The following is a 21,103-nucleotide window of genomic DNA, read 5'->3' as shown; positions in this document are numbered from 1 at the left end:
AATGCGGCTGTTGTGTGAAGCCAAGCCCACGTACACCTTGCCAAGCAGAGGGCACGATTAGTGTTGGCACCCTGAATAACAGCTACCTTTCTACTGCCTGGCTTACTCGAAGGTTTTTTTTTTTAGCAATGTTAAAGACAGAAAGAGTGCACTATGTTAGAGTGTGTGTGTGTCTACATTACAGGAAGGGAGTGGTCACTGTACCACAGCTGACTTCCCTTTGTAATTTTGGGCTAATTGTAGAAAGCAGATAGAATCTGAAAATCAGTTGCGGTTTCATAGTGACGCATGGACTTGACTGATGTGTCATTATGGCCTATGACCTGCAAAACACTACAGCACTGACTGTCCATTTGCAAACACATTATTATTGAAACCTGCATAAACCCCAAGCAATGAATTTCCATACGCAGGGCAAAATTTGTATTAGCCAAATAAATTAAATCTTGTCTTTTGAGTTGTCCTTGACAACTGATGAGACATCAGTTTTACTTTTCCCAGGCAGGAAAGTTAATGTGAACTTCCTCCTGAATGATAAACGATTCTCTGTTCACGTCAGATAAGAAATCCTTTTCATTAGTCTACCGTCTCAGAGGCAAGACAACAGTTTTTCATAATCATGACTTGGGTCTATATGAGAGTGAGAGTTATACATTAATCCATTCTGGAACAATTCCAGACAGATCAGACGCTAGAGTTTACATGCATATGTGACTCAATTCAAATTTATTCAGATAATTGTTTCCATCATTGTGTTTTAAAAGAAAACAAAATTAAAAGTAAAAAAGTAAAAAAAAAAAAAACACAGACTGGAAATCCCTAACTATGCTAGCATGCACACCATCACACAGACTGTAAATCAGCAGCAAAATTAATGGCACCCATCATAGAAATAAGAGTATATAATGAAAAACACATGCAGTCTGTAACGGTTTGGGGGTTTGACTTTAAACACACTGTATGGAGTGCATGAGCTTATCTTACTACAATTATACTACTACATATTAAAAAAAGTTTTTATATTTTTCCCCTTTATGAGAAGCCTGACAATAAATCTGCAGTCAAGAGTAGATTATAATGAAACAGACAGAGACAAACAATGGCAAGTACAAGCTGCCTGGAGACAAATGCTGAACATTAAGCCTCATTCACCGAGTTTGACTGACGGGAGGAATTGGAATTCCAAGGTCAGTGCAATGGAGAGTAATGACTATTTGGATCTGAGGTTCAGCTCATGAATTTCAATAGGTATCATCGCATTGTTGTTTCACTGCTGCACATACAAAAATAAAGCATTATGGAAATCCAATGTCAAACACTCCATTGTTATGTAAGCTTGCGTTCCAGAAACAACAAAAATAATTGTTTGGAAATAAAGAACGAAAAAGAAAATTGGATTTTTATAATGTCAAGAGGCTTCAATCTATTTCTTAATGAAAAAGATCTAAACCTTCTTACAGAAATTCACATCAACAAACGCTTCTCACAATCACCTCGAAATGCCTTGTACTGGTTACCTCACTTATCTAACACGTCTGCCTGCATCCTCATTAAACAGAACGGATCATAAACAAAATGCTCTTAAAGTGATGCTTGGCAACATGCAGTGAAAATGTCTAACAAGCACCCATAATGTTTTTGCCAGAAATGTTAAAGCAATTTGCTCATGAGAACCTGCCCTCGTGGTATTTGTAAACATTAATCGAGTGGCACATAAGGGAGTCGTCAGCTTTAACATTTACGAGAGGCAGAGAGTGGAGTCCATGTGTATTTTGAGCATTCCAACACACACGAGTAACGCATAACAGGTTAGTAACAGAGAACAGAGATTTTATGTGTTTTTTATGTCATAAACCTTCTACACAAATCCTAGAAAGCCCACAAAATGTACACAAACTGATATTTCCTATATGACTGCATCATCACAGCATTATTATTTAAGGGATTGGATACACTACAAAGTGGCTGTTTACAGGATTTGTTAGAGGTGGGGCAGGGGGGCAAGGGGTTAAAATTACAAGACACTTCATAATCCACCAAACAGACCTAGTTCTGTAGAAGGGTTGCCAGTGAAAAATGATTCAGCACTGAATTTCAGCAAACTGTAGTGACAACACAGAGACCATCATTCACATTGTATTCATTCCCCACTAGAGGGATGCACTGGGACTCAACAAAAAAAAAGAGCTGCAGGAATCAATGTTTCTTTACTCTCACACAGGAGGTCGAATTTTGAGGCACAATAGTGATTACCATATGTGCGTATCTGATGGGGCCCTTCAGTTTCTGGTGTAAACTGAGCTTTATTCATTCATTTATTCTTTCTTCTTCAATAACTGCTTTAGCCTGGTCAATGTGTGTGTGTGGAGGGCGGTGGCTGGTGGTTTTACATGAAATGATGTTTTTCTTGGAAAACAGAACCAACACATAGAAAATATACCGAAGGCAAATAAAAATGAAATTAATTGTGAAAGCTGACAGTTCTTTTTTTCCTTAGTCTTACACACTTCTATCCTCTCTCGAAATGAATTACAGGAATTTAGACAATCATTCCTGGCAGAAAAGAGTGACTAAACCTGGTAATGGTAGAAAACAAAGTTTTCTGTCAAACTTGACAGTAATTTCTCATTGTGTCAAAGTACAACTTTACTGTCGGTTTGCTTTTTGTGGCAAAGGCAGCTGGAGAAAACACCTGCAGAACACTGAATAAATTCCACAAGCTGTTTCCACAGTAAGATTACAGATTTACGTGTAGAACGCTAATTTAACAGATTCGCTTTCAGGCCATGTCACTATTTAAAATTAGGGCTTGTCTTGTGAAACTGACAGGCCTGCTGGAACAAAATGAACCAAGCTAAAAATATCGATACAAGTCCATTAAACAAAAAAAACACCTTGATTCCACTCCCTTCATTTCCTTATGTTTAGAGATCAGAGGAGGCTTTTTGGGGGATGACTGGTGTAATCTAGGTTGATGAGAATAAAACAGATACTCCTTTCCACTACTTCTTCCACTCTGACAACCATGGGGTGGATGCTTTGATTCTCTCCACAGGGGTGGTGGGAGATTACATTGTGGTGTTTTGGTTCCTGATTAAAATATCCATTTTCTTGATGATACTCAGCCAAATCACACATCCTAATAGAAACAGCGATAGAGGAGCACATGCTATGAAGAAACAGTAACCAAGGAAGTCCATTTCCTGACAAACCGGGTGTGACACATTGCTGATAAAGCAAGTTCAAATACTTTCTGAGAACGACAAAAAAGAAAAGAAAAGAAGTGAACACCAAGAACACCCTGTGGTACAATTTAGCAGCAAGTCAAGCTAAAAGAACAAGTTAATTACAGACTGCGGAATGAGAGTAGCAATATTTTGATTAGTCACGTCACTGGCTTAGCTCTACAGCACCTGAATAAATCTGTACATGGACATTTCTGTAGCTTCAAACAACTGTATTTGCTTTACAGAGGACTACAGACGAAAAGATAGGAATGTAATACTGTAATACTGGTAGAAACGTGATTGCAATTTCAATTGGCACAGGAGATTAGGATGAAAAAAATCAGCCCTGTTTGAAGACTGTGACATTTAAAGTGTGACGTGCTGAAGGTCATCCATCTCATTCTGTAATGCTCTTTGCCATTTCGTGAACTGGAGTACTGTCAGCTTGTCACTGAAGATTAGATGAACACGATTTGGGAGCATTTTTTGGGGATTGTTTGGAATATATAGCTGTCAGGATTTTGTGTTTGTGATTAATAATTTCTACAAGCTGGTAATGACGTCCAGTGTGTTTCTGTCTTGTCCAATACATCTAGAGCCACACAGGGGGTCTGAGAGGGCCTGTCAGGGCTGACATAACAGAATGACAGTTGTTGTTTTTTTTCTTTTCACTGTCCTTTCCATCCCTCCAGCTCTCTTCTTTTATGTTCTTAGATTAGGTGAAGATATTGAGGCGCTAATATATATACACTGCGTTTTTAATTCATGACCACATGTGATGACTCTCAAACTGGAACAATTGCATTTATTCAAAAATAATCTCAGAAGAAATCAAATGCTTTTCCACCTTAGAGAGTAATTAAATGTTTCTGATGATGAATTCGGTTTCTAAAGTGATCCCATATCATGCTCGGGGAAAAACACTGGTATCGAGTAGGATTATGTCACCAAATACTACAATTTTTAAATTTTAATACTGATATTAAATGTAAACACTTTAGCTAAAAACAAATTAACAATTTTTGGCCTATGTGCATGCAGCATCCACAAAACTTCCAGTCATTTTTCAAAATCGTTCCTACTAGAATAAATAATGTGGAAAATTCGAGGGAAGAAGATTAACGGTCAGATACAGATATTACTGTGGGGGAAAGAATCTGCTGCAGAAAAGCGGAAGATGCCAACAGAAATAAAATGAGAGTAAAACTGTAAGCTGATTTCATGATAAAGGAGTCATATGTTTAATGACTGCGGATGAAGAAGAATTTAAAAATGACCACAGGTCTCCTCACTAAATGTGAATCTGTCTTCATATCAGTATAGCAGTGCAGTTCCAGGAAATGTCATTTCTGATTGAAAAAGATGGGCTGCAGTGGCTGAGAACACACACATGAACTCTCACATGCACTCACTCATACACTCACATGCACTCAAGTACTGTCACAGTCTCATACAGACACGTTCACACCCACCCAAACACCCACACCCACCCAAACACCCACACCCACACACTTACTTCAATCAGCATTCTGTTGACAGATGACAGGGTGGTGACTAGTGCACTGCTGATCAAACCCAAACAAGTGCTAATCGTCCTTCAGCACAAGCTCAAGTGGAATTTCTTCCTTGTCCTGAATTCCACTGCATGAAGAATATTGGTATACTTTGCATTTCTCTTCTGCCAACCTTAGAATTCAGTACAATATAATACAACATAGTGGTGTAACACAGTGCAAACTTTCTGGAAAGCTTTCAATCTTCTATCTAATGTGACTGAGAAAAAAAAAACCATGAACACTCTGCCTGCTGTTTGTATTCATATCCATTAAGCCAGAATATCTGTTCAAGCCAAATATTGTATTAGATTACAGTATAGTGGCATCCATTTTACAACACATTAATTCATTAGTTCACTGTGTTCTAGTCTTCAATCCAATTCAATTTTATTTTTTACAGCACTTTAAACAAAAGACAGTGTCTTAAATCTGCTTTACAGACGTATAAAAATTTAAAATAGAATCAAAAACTTTACAATTGAGTTCCCTAATGTGCAAGCCTGAGGTAATAGTGACAAGGAAAAAACCCCTCCCTGAGACAATATGAGGAAGAAACCTTGAGAGGAACCAGACTTAATAGGGAACACATCATCTGGGTGACACCGGAGAGTGTGATTATAAGTAATATCATTTTTTATGACTGTATATAGTCAAGTGGAGTTGTGTAACCAGGAGCTTTTGAGCGACGTATATAGATTTAACACAAATTTTCTCAAATGTTCAATGTTGGAGCATAAAACCGACCGCCACAACAGCAATTCAAATCTGGCCTCATTGTCTCCAAGTGGTTCTAACCATAGCAGCCCCATGTGACTCCACGCTGTCCATGCAGAGCCATCCCCAGCAGTAGTGAGCACCACCAACCTTGATGGATAAGTATTTGTGTAGTCTTATGCTGTACTACAAGCATACCTCATTGAAATGTTGACTTTCACTACTGCATTACAATGTCAAGTTCAGTTTACATTTCTGGAAGTCTCTCTGAATTTCAGTTAAAGCACATGCTAAAACAAGAAGCACATGCTAAAAACGGTGTTGTTTCTGCCCTCATATTTGTACATCAGATAAATGCACACAACTATTCTTTGTAAGTAATCCACAGTGTGACCACAATTTGTGCATTTTTCTATCAGAGCATCTGTGTATCTGCAGGGAAGACAATACACCCAGGAATGAAGCTAAAATTCACAAAAAAAGAACTATATTTGACAAACCCTCTTTGTCAGTTATATTCAGCTGAAGTTGTATTGTTGATAAAGGGTGTATGCTGGAGTTTCCAGGGATGTGATGCAGTAATCAACCTTAGCAAGCTGCCTAAGCATTCACAGCTAGCTGGTTGGTGAATAATTCTGGATGGCAAGTTCTGGGAATGATGCCTCAAAAAACAAGCAGCGTTTCTGTCTCAGGCTTACAGAGGCCAGAAAGAGCGCTCAGTTAGCCATGTTGGTTTGGAAGGAATGTGATTCCAAAGTATTCACAGGTTTCAGGAAACCCTTTAAAATGTGAACAGGACTTCTTCTGTCCTTGCTGAGTTTTAAAAGAAGGGAGTACCAACAAGTAATTTATGGAATAAAAAATGAGAGAGAAAAGTTATGGAACGTAAGATGAGGTGAGCATATTGAGCAAGCAAACAAAAACCGGCACTTTAACAAATCAAACAAAAAAGTCTTTTCTTCTTTCTGTCCCTTGAACTGAATGTCAGGCCAGGTTCTGTCCTTTTTTTCCACATTTCCTTGACTGAATGACTCAGCAGATTTAAGAAAACAACCCTGTCTTTTTGACTCCTGATGCTACATTTCCAAACCACTGACTCAGACCACAGACCAGAATACTAACTACAGGACGGTGCTGCAGTGTTTCCTTATCTCAGCTGAAACAAGCACAAGCTCATTCAAATTCTCCAGGAGGCTTCTGAAGTCATCTCTACAAGTAAAAACACTCAGTGTTTTTCTGCCTTAAGAAGCCAAATGCATTGGCAATACGTACTATCTTGGTATAGAATACAGGCTCTGTTAGGTTTTTAATGGGTCACTTCATTACAGCGTGGACTATGTCACTTTAATATGTTTCACTTTATAACATTACTCGCCCATTAACCAATTACACAAACACAACAGCAGCTTGTCACATGTACAGTAGGTTGCAGTGGACTATTAATTGGAAGGTTGTATATTACAAATCCCAGCAGCCAATGTTGGGCCCTTGAGAAAGGCCCTTAACTCTCAACTGCTCAGCTGTATAAATAAGATAAATGTACCTCACTCTGGATCAGGACTTCTGCTAAATGTAAATGTTTTCCATGCTGTATAATATAATGCTATGTCACTTCTTTATTGTGTGACCCGCAGGTCGTTTGCGGCCGTCAGAGGGCAAAACAAATCATAAAATATACACAAGTCTTAGATACAACAAAAAAAGTAATGGCCTAACACTTGTTTGAAAGCACATTTTCAACACTGTGTATTGGGAAAACTCAACCAGACTGCCATATCCAGGATACACATGAATATCTGCTGTTTCTTGATAACAGATGATTCAAATTCGAACCAAAATGTTATCTGGAGAATCAGCTCTGTCTTTATACAAGATGTCCTGCACAAGCTCAAGCACATAATCATTAAAAATGTTACTTAAAAATCTGATAACTGACCTGATTCAATATTATACAGCTATATTGGCTTGCTTGCAATCATCTCTGCCTTAAACAATTTAATAATATATGACCCAACTTCACTGTCACATTTCAGTTAAAGGAAGCGTTACAACTACATCCTTAGGTCCAAGTTCTTTGTAACTCTTACTGCCTTCACCATTACATGTCATTTGCTGAGCCTGTTTGTAGACCAAACTGGGCTTGACAAACCACCAGTATTAATACCACCAAATCCAGCTGTTAAAGTAATTGGTTCTTCCTGACTTTAATCAAGAAAATTGTATATAACTATTGCACGTTGACTTCCTAAATTCAAAATTTAACTTCAAGGTATGATAAAATTCCACAAAGGATCCTGTAGTGGACAACAGATCTTCAGACTAATGTGTATAATGGCTGTCATGTTCCTCACCTCTAAGGATAACTGAATAATAATAACAATGATCTGCAATAATCTGCACCACATGTTTTGGTTTACACCAAAGTTCCCACATAGTACAGATTGCAGTGATCTATCCAAAGATAAACAGCAACAAGTATCATAGCTACAAAATAACATGAGGAACATGAGTCCCTGACTTGGTTACAACGAGACCAATTGGTCAGTGTTTGGTTTTGCTAAGACAATACCCAGCCCTATCAATACCCTGACCCCCGCCAGTGATGTATAATCTGCTTTTGTCGCCACTTTATAGTATCTTTAGCATGGTAAAAAAAACATGTGGGAGGCTGGTAAGACTGGCTAATATGGTCCTCTGAGTGCGTAAACTAAGACTGCCCTAAAATATCTGTGATGAGTCATGCCAGGTCAGATGACTTGGGGAATGCGTGCCTGTGAATGCCCCTCCAGCAATCACACTGAGTCTGTGGAATAAAAGAGAAATGACTCAAAAGTACATGATCGGAGGTTCATCATCCAAAATAGAAACAGGTAATATGCAGACCAGATCAGATCGGATCAGATCATATTAAATAACAGTCACCCAACACAAGCTACTGAGGGGATTAGCACACAGAGGACGTACAAGCTGCAAACTTGAGTAACTCCTGTATTAAAGCAGAACACCAATAAGACAGCAGCACCAGTAATGTCGAGCCATACCCAGAAGATGTGATGCTGCTGAAAACAGGAACACGAGTGACTCTTAAGGTTCATAAACACTGAGGATTTGATTACTGCTGCCCTAACTGATAGCAAGCAGCTTAATGCTGTATAATCGTCTGCTAACTGAAATCACTCCCCACAATGACATTGTGGAAGCCACATCAGGAGCAGTGACTCGCCAGAGGACCCCAGTGTGGAAAACACAACATATAAGGACACAAGGACACTCCGAACCGAAAAAACTGAACCAAAAGAGAAGTTGGTTCTGGTTGATTTAAGAGAGCAGTGCTGTTTAAAAATAATCCACTGCTATAAACTGCATCCAGACTAAGTCTTACCCTCAAGAGAGGAACACTATCTAGATACACAGCCTTGTTCAGCTGCATATACCCAGAAAGTTCCATGCAGCTTTTCTTCAGCTTCATAAGCAAACTGCTGTCTACCTGGTCTGCATCAGGATGACATCAGACTAACGGAGAGGAAGAGAGAGAGCAAGAGTGGGAGAGAGAGAGAGGCAGAGAGAGCCGGATGCCTGCTGCAGTACTCTCTGTCAGCTACTTGCCTGCTCGCTGCAGAGTCTCAACACACATGCGCATGCACAAACAAATACACACTTCAGATACATACCTCTCATGTTGTGCCCACACTGGCTTACAGTGAACACCATGTGAGCAGTAACAATCACGAGAAAAACAGTACTGAGAATATCCTTCTTCAGCAGGAGACAGACAGACAGACAGACAGAGATGGGAGGGGGGGCCGGGGGCAGGACAGAGAGGCTCAGCTGTGACGATAACCAAAAACAGAGGAGCTGCTTGTAATCTAACCGGCAGCTCTGCAAGCTTCACCTAGAGTGACGTAGGTGCTGTGTTAAGTCTACGCCTCCTTCCCTCCCTTCCTCCCTCTCTCCTCATTATTCTGTCTGTCTTCAGCCCCTCCCCTTATCTCACTTCCCCTCCTCAATTCTTCCCTCTAATTCTCTCTGAAATACCTTCAGTGATTGGGTTTTTAATGAGTGAATACACTCTGTCAGAAAAGCAAATATGATGGGCACAATTAACACAATGAGGGAAATCAAATGAAAAGGTGAGACAATAGAAAGAGGATTGTCACTTTGACTGTAATGTAGGTGTAATGGAGGGAAGCGAATGATCTCTGTCGAATGACTGGATGAGTTTCTGGCAAGACAGAAATTTTGATAAGCTGTCCTTCACAGTTTGTCCTTCAGGCTCTAGGACCAGGCCTCTACTTAATCAAAAAATGGTGACAAAATATCATGCTTGTTAAAACATCATCCGTCCTGCCCATTCCCAGTGGATTAATGTTGTTATGCAATATGAATATGATTTGAGTTCCATCCATCTTTGAGATTTATACCCCGTCTTGCTGTAGACAAAATTTTTCAGGTCACGATCAGAATGTACAGGAGCAAGACATGAACGAACATACATTTTACATGGTATTGTGGGAATCAGGGATGAAGGAGTAGATTTTCTGTTTCCAAACTAATCATGGACTCCCATTTGATTACAGAGCTTCTCAAACTGTGGCCAAAGACATAAAAATTAATTTATTACTGTCAGGACCAGGGCTGGGGGTCAGAAACTCTAAAACAGAACCTTTTTCAATACCATTGTTCTAACATTGACAGAAGCACACATTATTATAACCACAGCTAATCACATAACAACTGCTGTAACAATACATTTCTGCACATCAATAATAGCAACATCAGCAGAATTTGGATAAAATACAAGGTGTACATCTATGACAAGCTGCGTGTAAAATGCGCATCATAAATGTAATTAATTGGAATATTTATCAAACACAGGTAAGATCAAGTGTACCAGTATCATGGTATTTCAACTAAAACAGTTAAGTTCACACAGCATCAGGCTTTACGGTCATAGGCTTTGGTTGTTTGAGTTTTAGGAGAATAAATGTCAGGAGTGAGGACAAGATTGCTGTATTGTGTAATCACTGATTTTTGGGGGATTTCCCAAGGGTTCTTCAGAGGATTAATGGTCCTAGCTTCTAAAACTGGCATTCTCCTCGGTTGTAAGTTTCTACACACAATCTTTAAGGGTTCCCTCAAAGGAATAATCTAACACCCCCCCCCCTCTAAATATTTACTGACTAAATGTGTAGACTAAACCACCATCATAATGACAGCTCCAGAACAGACAGGTTTACTGACTATAAATAGCCAATGTGCTGTAAAATGCACCAGCAGTTCATACTGGTCAAGACCGGTTTTATTGAGATTGACTGCAATACTCAACAAAGAAACCAGATTGATCCACGTTAGATGAAAATAAACAACACACACACACACACGCACTAATACAGGTATAAGAAAGTGAACTCTTCTGCTCTGACAGGGAAGAGGAAGTCTGGTGCTTGAGCAGGATGGCAGAAATAAGTCATGCTAATGGTATATTGGTGGTGGCATCACCGGTGTGATGATGGGTGTGCCAGTATAGCTGTCTTCTTACTGACTGTTTTACTGTGATAGCTGAAGAACTTTAGATTCAAATCAGCATTTGTGTTGATTACGTGTTTTAATGCTGAATTGAGCAGGATCAGTGTATCTCTTAAGCAATTAATTGTTTTCTTAGCCTCTTTCAGTTGTCCTGCATGTGGGGCTGGAGGTCATCTTGGTCATTGGCCTGTGACATCCTGACCCTCATTAAATCAGATAATGACCCATGCAGCTGAACCATCAGAAATGGCCCAGTAATATGAATCGAAGTAAAAGAAGCATTCTGCTGCTGCTCTCTATTCCCATTCACTGAATCCTCTTACCAGTAATGTAGAACTTATAAATAAATTGTCCAGAAGTCTCTAAAGCCAGAATTTGACTTACCATCACCAGTCAGGAGCTGGAAGCAGGTGGCCTCGACCTCTCGGTGTGCTCGGGGACACTGCTCTCTGCAAGCTGACTCACTCTGAGCTATCACCAGCACATTAGTTGATGTACTGTACATATTCCGGGTGTAAGGAGGGCATGCATGTGCTAATACTAACCTACTATTCAAGTGAGAATTGAGCAGAAATGTGATTGCAGGCTGCATTCAGCAGCACATGTGGCAAATAAAGGACTTTACAAGCTGAATAAGGCTTTCAGAGCACTTCCTGTGGCAGAAGGTGAGGCAGAATGGCAGGCATTTATGACTACTGCATTGGATTTCACATTATTTGCCCTCTGACTAACAAAGAACCTCTGAATGCAACACAACCAGTGAGAACAACAACTTGGTCTCAGTAACATTTATGACACAAGAACATTCCCCATAACCATCAAGCATTAAAGATCTTAAAGCTCTCTTAAAGGTAACAATGATTTAAAAAATCATCATTGTTGAATAATAAACAGTTAACAGAAATGAGAACCAACAATTTTTTTTTACCATCATTTAAAATGCAACAACTAGAAATCTTTATGGGTATGCAATCCAGACACAGCGATATCCAGAGTGCTGCTGCATTTGATCCACTCTTACATGTAAGAACCTTTGACTGATTCAGATTCCAAAGATTCCAAGTTCAATAACAGATAACAATAGATAACATTATTGAATACCTAGTTTACAGAAATTCAACAAAGTACACTAGCAGGCATTCAGAGATGGACACACACGAGATATGTTTTACTGTCTATTATAAGCTAATTATTTAAAAGCATTTTTCATCATCTTTAACTAGCTAGAAACTTAGCTTTAATACAGCAATCTAGTTTTATACACATGTTCTATAGCTGAGAGCTACTACTGCACATCACTAGAAACCATGACAACTGGATTATGGGTTGTGAATACAGGGACTATTCCCATATACTGCTCCCAAATACCCAACTCATGAGACATGTACTGAGCTCTTTGTAATAACTGAGGTCATCTAAAATGCCCCCTAACTAAGAAGTGAGCTGCGTAGAATGCAGTCACATCTGTTCCACAGACGTTTCATTATAGAAGAACAGACCATTAAGGGAATGTTATTGATTTTGTGGTTGTTTATGTTCTCTGATACTTTAGTCAATCGAATTCATAATCAGTGAACCACAGAAAGGAAGTGAAAAACGTTGGTCCTCATTGGTCTCATTGTCGTTGTGAGGTAGAATATTTCTATTGATTTATGTGTAACTATAGATTAATAACGCTAACTCTACACATCCTAACTGAAGGGGAATCTTTCACTCACCTAGTCTTTCAAATAACAGTTAGTAAGGAAAATAGGATTTCTTTTGTGAGGACATAAATGCTTCAAATGTTTCTAGACATGGTTTACCTTACACTACTGACAGTGGATGCCCTTTTTTTTCTAATCTCTCATCTGTGCACACCTGGGATGGTTGTGTCAACACACACAGACAAACATTATATATATATATATATATATATATATATATATATATATATATATATATATATATATATATATACTATATTGCCAAAAGTATTCGCTCACCTGCCATGACTCGCATATGAACTTAAGTGACATCCCATTCCTAATCCATAGGGTTCAATATGACGTCGGTCCACCCTTTGCAGCTATAACAGCTTCAACTCTTCTGGGAAGGCTGTCCACAAGGTTTAGGAGTGTGTTTATGGGAATTTTTGACCATTCTTCCAGAAGTGCATTTGTGAGGTCACACACTGATGTTGGACGAGAAGGCCTGGCTCTCAGTCTCCGCTCTAATTCATCCCAAAGGTGTTCTATCGGGTTGAGGTCAGGACTCTGTGCAGGCCAGTCAAGTTCATCCACACCAGACTCTGTCATCCATGTCTTTATGGACCTTCCTTTGTGCACTGGTGCACAGGCATGTTGGAAGAGGAAGGGGCCAGCTCCAAACTGTTCCCACAAAGTTGGGAGCATGGAATTGTCCAAAATGTCTTGGTATGCTGAAGCATTCAGAGTTCCTTTCACTGGAACTAAGGGGCCAAGCCCAGCTCCTTAAAAACAACCCCATACCATAATCCCCCCTCCACCAAACTTTACACTTGGACCGTTCTCCTGGCAACCACCAAACCCAGACTTGTCCATCAGATTGCCAGATGGAGAAGCGCGATTCGTCACTCCAGAGAACGCGTCTCCACTGCTCTAGAGTCCAGTGGCGGCGTGCTTTACACCACTGCATCCGACGCTTTGCATTGCACTTGGTGATGTATGGCTTGGATGCAGCTGCTCGGCCATGGAAACCCATTCCACGAAGCTCTCTGCGCACTGTTCTTGAGCTAATCTGAAGGCCACATGAAGTTTGGAGGTCTGTAGCGATTGACTCTGCAGAAAGTTGGCGACCTCTTCGCACTATGCGCCTCAGCATCCGCTGACCCCGCTCCGTCAGTTTACGTGGCCTACCACTTCGTGGCTGAGTTGCTGTCGTTCCCAAACACTTCCACGTTCTTATAATACAGCTGACAGTTGACTGTGGAATATTTAGGAGCGAGGAAATTTCACAACTGGATTTGTTGCACAGGTGGCATCCTATCACAGTTCCACGCTGGAATTCACTGAGCTCCTGAGAGCGACCCATTCTTTCACAAATGTTTGTAAAAACAGTCTGCATGCCTAGGTGCTTGATTTTATACACCTGTGGCCATGGAAGTGATTGGAACACCTGATTCTGATTATTTGGATGGGTGAGCGAATACTTTTGGCAATATAGTATATATATATATATATATATATATATATATATATATATATATATATATATATATATATATATATATATATATATATATATTAGTGACAGGTGTAATTGGATCACAGTCTGCATGATTAGAAGTCCAGTGAATGTGTGTGTTGTGGGAAGTGTACTCCGGAACAGCCTTGTTTAGGCCCTGGTGCATTCTGGGAAACGTTGTTGGTTCCTGACTTTTATAACATGGATCTGTATCTGCATTTGCATTTATTCTGTATAGACATTGTGTTCTGGTTCACATGGTTAAAAAATTAAATGAATACAATACAATAAATAAATAAACAAAACTTATCTTTAAAGAACATGTATTTATGATCTGTTATTGCACAATGATGCACAGAGTTAAGAGTAAGGGTGTAAGAGAGGCAGCACCAGAAAGAGTGTGTAGAAATGTGTGTTTAGGTGCTGGTTATTTAGAAAACCTGGTAAGCAATGTGATTTTTTTCCTTGCCTTCCTAAGATGGCAAATCATATTAGTTCCAACACTTTCTGCCCACTTTCTTCATTGGATAATCTCACCTGAATACAGAGTTGTCTCTAAGAATGTACTCACACTGTACACTGATAACCTACTGAGCAATGTTTGTCTTTTACGCTTCTACATCTGTTTACTGTACTGATTTGTAATCTCACTATCCAGACTCAGAAGAGGATGAGTTCCCTTTACTCTCACAGTTCCTTCCTCATGTCTACTCTCAATAGGGATCTAAACCTAAATCCAGATTTCTGCAACGCTGCTTTGTGACAATGTTGACTGTTACATACACGTATAAAATAGTATTTGTTGCAATATTATTTCCATAAATGTTCACCTATTGTTTAAAAGTGAAACGACACACATTGCTATTTGTACTTCAGCTGAAGAAGTCCCAAAAGAGCTACTGTTTCCCAGCATAATCTGCAGATTTTTTAGCCCAAGAATATGTATTATCCTTTAAAGCGTGGCTCCTGGGAAGCCTGCACTCTCTCTCTCTTCCTTGGCATGTTTATGATGGAGAGGACTCGGTGTAGAAGAGCAACTCCTCAGAGAGCCGCTCTTCTACACCAACACAAAATTCACTTTCACTCACAAATAGTGCTACCTCTTCTCTTCCGGGTGACTGGCTGAGCTGTGTGAAGTGTCTCAGACACTCTCGGGCACCTTGGATAAAAATGACGGTCTCTACACAGTCACACTCGCCTGCACTCACATTACAGATATGAATACACATGCATGCAGGAAGATGCAGGGTCTAAGATTCATAGAGAAAGGCTGTTGGCCACAGCTGTCAAACCAATAAACCACTACAAAGCAATTACCAGTGCTGGGAGATTCTGTCATGATGCATTTTCCAGTGATCAGACAATGTGGCCTAATTTCACGCTCTTCTTTATACATCAGTCTTCAGTGATCCTCCACTGTGTGATGATTTCACTGTCTCTGTTATGATGCACTTGTTTGGAAAAACGTAACGTTGGTTTAGTCAAGAACACATTAATCTCAAATCTTTGTGTGTGTGTGTTTTTTTTTTAAAATCTCATTAGAGGTTCTGATGCATGTGGCAAAGTGAGAAAGAGAAAAACATTGCTATTTTTTCTGTCATCAGCTGAACATTCACAACAATACAAACGTTACATTCACTAAACCACAGAAAAAAAATGAACCATTTCCATCTGTGTATGCTGTAGTGAGTTGTGATGTAATGTGCAGTGTTCAGCCAGTAGGGGGCCTCATTACACAACCAACACATCCAGGAGAGCCAGAATGTAGAATGAAGTGAAACGTCTGTATTGCGGAAGCCTGGCCTCTCTACAGAGAATCATCAATGATTACTGACAGCTTTTTACTGTAGGTGTAAATTCATATCTTGAAAAAAGTCTTGCTCCTTCTGCTTATATAATCACACTTAATGTATGCTGGTGTTAAAACTGCAAAGGCAACTTCACATCTCTAACCATTTAATGCAGAGCAGAAACTCAGGGGAACTCATTACAGTGAGTTTGCACAATTTCTGATGCGGGTTTGATCCCTGGCTTGCACTGTGGCAATATCCAGGTCCACAAAGTAGGAGTTATGCCTTTTAACTTGAAGCTGAAATGTTGATTAAAACCAAAAGCAGCCATCAATCTGGAAACTTTTCCACAAATGAGATGCATTGTCAAAGAGGCTGAAATGGTTGCTAAAAAAATCTACACAGAGATATCATGTTCAGGATATTCCAGTCTTTCCAGGGGAAAAGAATGATGGAGGACAACAAAATGTCATTTAAAGATCATTTATAGCAAATCCATAATACAAGAATCAGAGCTGTGAGGTCTGGCTGAGCTCCATCAGACTCCATCATACTAAGGCTGCTTGTGAGTCTGTTTACTCTGTGCCATGCAGCGCAGGCAGGATTTAATGACTGTTTACGAGCTGCAGTGATCCATGTTCCACACACAGCTGTCAAAGCACTGCCTGCTACTTCCTCAAGTGTTCATGAGATAGCTAATGTGGGTTGGGGGTTAGGGAAGGTGGGGTTTGAGAGGTTCAGGAAAATCGGAGAATGGGGCCTTAGGCAGATTTGTATGATATATAGGCCCAAAGTGACAGGGTTGTCTGTTCATAACTTTAAATAACAAAAAGGTCTTTGTCCATATTTCATCTGGTAAGCAAAAGGCAGTCACTGGAACAGCACGACTGCCAAAATGTCATCCCTTAGAAAATGACTTCCGTTTGAATCGTGATGAGCAAAACATTTCAAGAGGGAGACTTGCACACTCAGCAGTGATAAAGCAGTTTATCAGGTGCTCTCTGGTGCTGCCAGCTAGCTATTTGACATGATGTATTTCAAGGCCTCTTTTAACTCCGTGACACTCTGCAGCATATCAACGCTTTCCAGACTCCTCTGTTTTCAATTTTGCTTTCAATGACAAACTGAAGAGCTGCAATTTCAAAGAGAAACCTGTCACATACAGTATTTACCTGCATTTTCCATGCACCCCTTTGAGGGGTGTGAAATAAATGCCATTTGAACACTTGTCACTTGAGGGGTGGGGTGGGGGGGGTGGGGATAACGCAGAAAAAGTGAGAAAAATCGTTTTCATTGGAACACAACAGGTTGACATTAAAGGTTCTTTTCCTCCCTTTTATGCACCAGCTCCAGAAAGATTTAGTTCAAGAGACAGTACTGACTGCTGGTTTTATCAGAGCAATTGCTCACTTAAAAAAAATGCCATACCTGCAAACACTTCCTGTCTGTTTTTTTCATTATCGTCTTGACAGCCATTATTGGCAAACATCAAATGAATAATCTGCCATGAATGTCTAATGGCCTGATTCTGTCCAACAGCATAATGCATTTCATCATTCACCCTCGGCACACAAGCAGGATTTGGGTGGTAACTGGTATGGACATGAATAATACACAGTTGCATTGAAATGCATCTACACAGGACATGTACCTTTCCTTGTCACATTTAAGTTGTTATAAGCCGATCAGAAGCTGCATTTCATCAAGGCCAGTGGGAGGCAGATTGGTGTTTGGGGACCACTGTTTGGTAGTCAAGCTGTCATTTCACTAGATAAATCAGAAGAGAGGAGGAGGACCACCAACACCTGCCCCCATCCACATACCCTGTCTCCAGAGCCTCATCATGAATTCACACTCACTACCTGTCTCACCCAGGCTTCTTTAACAAATACTACAGCACTGATTAGTGTGGAGAAGAAGGACTTGCATAATGACTGAATAGAACGCATCAGCAAAAATGCAGCTTGCATCCTTTAAGACAATTCAGCAAATTGCAATTGCTTAAAAGAATTAGCATTCAAATGCTTTTAAGTATGACTTTATTTTATACCGCAACAAAGCAAAAAAAAAAAAAAAATTCCACTACATTTATATGCATCACATAAACAATGGAAGAGGAATCCTGCTGCTTTCATCATGTGAAGGCACTTTAATAAATTAACCATAAGCTGTAATGCTTCAGGATTTTAGCAGATTAGGTTATTTACCCACAGTAACGTTTTCATGTCCATGATATACAGAATGAATATTATATAAAATGCATATTTTACAGGTATACAAATCTTAAAGCAGAATATATTGTTTGCTGTTCTGTTCCCTATTCACATCACTGTGCTATAGAACTTATACAGCACTAACAGAGCACCATGGATTTAAATAGATGATTACAGTGCATTCACTTCATGCTGGAATTAAGGTAATTATGTCTCATGTCTTTGTCAAACATGTATTTCCCAGCTTTGAATGCTCTTTGTGGATTTTCTAAAAGCTGGTGATGTCATTTTTTTGATGAAAAAAACAACTAAAATGATGAAAAATATTTAAATAAAAAATTTTCTGTGTAAACAAAATACCCAACTATAAAGAGAAGTAAACAGCAATAAAATAATACCTTAAAAAAACTCTCAGGTCCACTTCATACAGGTTCATACTGGCTGGTTTTCTTGGAGAATCTGACAGATCTTTTAAAGAATGAGGTTTGCCTTGCACCTCTATAGGGTTGTGGGTTCGAGTCATGCCTCTAACCTGTGTGTGTATGGAGTATGCAAGTTCTCCCCATGCTTCAGGGTTTTCCTCTGATAACTCCAGTTTCCTCCCCAGTTCAAAGTCATGTGTTGTAGGCTGATTGGCATCACTAAATGGTCTATGTGTGTGAATGGCTGTGTGAGTATGTGTGATTGCGCCCTGTGATGAGGATGGCACCTCATCCAGGATGTCCCCGGCCTCATGCTTCGAGTCCCCTGGGCCTCAGACTTGAGGTTCCCTGCAACCCTGTAAGCTACTGAAAATGTTTTTGTCTGAAAAATATTTTACTTTCTTTACTGACACATAACATCTGGCCTATAACATAATTTTTGTTGGAAAAGCAATGTTTTTACTCACTCAAAAATGAATACATCGTAAAAATATCATAATAAAATTTGTATTAAATTATTTTGGGTGCCTAAGACAAAGTACTGTATATGCCTATTAACATTTTGTATAATTTTCCCCACACAAAATATGTCCTATTGTTTATCTTTCTGTCTACATAACCTCCTAATCCGAGGACATCAACATCGTTTAGCAGAAAAAATGTCGGCAATGCATTTAATAGACATACTTTAAGCAAACATAGCATCTGTGAAGTGAGGAATCTGAGGTATACAGCGTAGCATGTTGTGTCAGTGACCTCTGAGCACTTCCAGTTGCAATACAGCTTCTCCAACATCTAAGCATGTGTTGGGTGCAAAGGCTAACATGAGGCGTGTAGATATGGGTGGAATTCGTTATCTTTCTCCCTCACGTTCACTTCGTTGCTAAACGGGCCAGAAAAGTTGCAAGAACGTGGAATATAGTACGATTTGAGTCTCTCCTGGAGGAGGAATCTTACACATTCTCAAGTCCTGAATATAATTATTCTCCTCCATTTTTTCCCCTCATTTTCCAGCATAATTATGCCTGTCACTCTTAAAGACAAGCCTCTTTTAAAAAAGGCAGGAATTGCAAAATAGGGAAGATTGATTGGGCCGGTGCACAGAGTAATTGATCTCTGGCTCTTGTGTTATTCCCTTGTGCACAACATGGATATTAAAAAAAAATAATAGGATGATGAGAGTAGTGCAGATAATAAAGACTGAGAGAAAGGGAATAAAAGAGAGATTTAAAAAAAAGCTCTCCATTTTAGGAAGAGTGTCAAATATCAATTAATACTTTTCACAAAAAATAATAATGCATATTGTAATCTGACATGTCAGTGTATTGTTTAAACACACAACCAAAAAGATCTGACAACTGCATCTGATTGACTGGGCAGAAATGTCTCGGATTGCACATGCTTCTGTGAAGTTGAAGCAAAGCAAAAAAGTCCCTAATGTCTGTCGGCAATCTCATCTTAAAACCAGCACTGTTCCAGGAGATTTGCTCATGACCACATTCTGCTCTCCGCGTCCTAAATCTGTCAGGTTTAGGGCAGCACAGTAATAAGCCCAATTTAAAAGCCTTCACTAAAGTCAAGAGGATAGAGGGAGATGGTGCCAGAGGAAGAATGGGCCTCGTAAGGAAAGGAAAGCTAAATCTTCTCATAGACGTCAAAATTACACACCTTCTCTGCTTTAAAATGCAGGCAAAGGCATTTCATTACCATTCTTCTAGGCGTGGCACAAAGGTGTAGCTATGGAAATACCACAGCTGTAATATACAGAAGAAATCTGAACAATGCTCTGAAGACGCTCGCTCTGTGATTCCAAAGAAATTGCTGAGGTCTTGTGAATACATCTCACAGGCACATGCTGTTCTAATCTGAAAGAGTTTGAATAATGCAAGGTGAAAAGGCCACAGTTAACAAACCCTGCCTTTTTCATTCTGGGAGTGTTCAAATTCCTCTCTTGTTTTTGGAATCAGAATCAAAAACACACAACGTTGCAGTTCCGATACGGATATGCAGAGCCCTGCAGCTTTAATGAGCCCATCCACAGTGGGAGGCGATTACTGGTGTGCCAAAACCAGTGAAAACAAACCTTGTTAAAATAAGCATCCCTATGGACATCTTCCTCATGAAGAAAGGCAGCTACACACGTACACATCAGAGATAAACCCCTGCTGGTCAGAAGTAAATGTGTGAGTGATGTTTGTTTTTCTTTCAATAAACATATCATGAAATTCAGGTCTGTTTCTGGTTTATGGAGAAATGGACCTTCAGCTCTTCCAAATGCTAAATTTCTTGCTCACAGAGGTAGTGCGCTTGATGGGCCATTAATGCCAGTGTTCATGGCGCTGTTTCAGAGCAGTTCCCTTATTGCTTTTCTGTGCCTCCCAACCTGTATAAATCCTTTAGTGCAAAATAAGTCATGGTAAATAGATAATCTAAACCAAATACAAACATTAT

The 21,103-nt window shown here is 39.6% G+C and overlaps 1 protein-coding gene across 9 annotated transcripts in view; it reads right to left on the bottom strand.

Moving 5' to 3' along the window:
* Positions 1-21,103, bottom strand: part of iqsec1b (IQ motif and Sec7 domain ArfGEF 1b) — a 193,301-nt gene that overhangs the window by 35,497 nt on the left and 136,701 nt on the right. The window contains exon 1 of one of the 9 annotated variants that reach the window (XM_058373385.1): positions 9,169-9,317. The exons of the other annotated variants lie outside the window; for them this stretch is intronic. The gene's annotated coding sequence lies outside the window, so the exon portion shown is untranslated. Of the gene's footprint in view, positions 1-9,168; positions 9,318-21,103 lie in introns of those variants that run through there. 9 annotated transcript variants of the gene reach the window in all.

This window comes from Hemibagrus wyckioides, linkage group LG21 (genome assembly GCF_019097595.1).
Source record: "Hemibagrus wyckioides isolate EC202008001 linkage group LG21, SWU_Hwy_1.0, whole genome shotgun sequence".
Classification (NCBI taxonomy): domain Eukaryota; kingdom Metazoa; phylum Chordata; class Actinopteri; order Siluriformes; family Bagridae; genus Hemibagrus; species Hemibagrus wyckioides.
The sequence above is the reverse complement of the archived record's forward strand: the minus strand, read 5'-3'. Positions and strand labels throughout refer to the sequence as shown.